Source organism: Neophocaena asiaeorientalis, unplaced genomic scaffold (genome assembly GCF_003031525.2).
Source record: "Neophocaena asiaeorientalis asiaeorientalis breed wild unplaced genomic scaffold, Neophocaena_asiaeorientalis_V1.1 scaffold150, whole genome shotgun sequence".
In the NCBI taxonomy this organism is placed as follows: domain Eukaryota; kingdom Metazoa; phylum Chordata; class Mammalia; order Artiodactyla; family Phocoenidae; genus Neophocaena; species Neophocaena asiaeorientalis.
In genome coordinates this window covers 5425875-5426276 of record NW_020176571.1, presented here as the reverse complement: position 1 = coordinate 5426276, position 402 = coordinate 5425875, and positions in this window count along the sequence as shown.

Below are 402 nucleotides of genomic sequence, written 5' to 3'. Positions count from 1 at the left end.
GGGGAGGGTGGGCTGTGGGTGGGTGTTGGGAGATGAAGCAGCTCAGACAGGTAGGTGGGGCTCAGATGATGAAAGGTCCTGTGCACCAACTAGACAATTTGGTCTTCATTCTAAGCAGCGTGGGAAACCACCTCCCGGGAGTCACTTGGTCACATTGTTTCAGAATGGTAACACCAGCGCCATCATGAGCTGGGGGAGAGCTGCGTTGCGCGCATGAGCCATGACCCGAGGATCAAAGGGGAGGCCAGTGGCGGGAAGGCCAGCCAGCTCGTCCTCATCCAGGTTCAAGGCCGGGATGCAGACTGTGGCGGTATCATCCTCAGGAAGCGGGCGTTTGAACATCGGGGGAGAGAGGGCTGTTTTTTTTTTTTTTTTTTTTTTTTTTTTTGTTGTGGGGCTTCC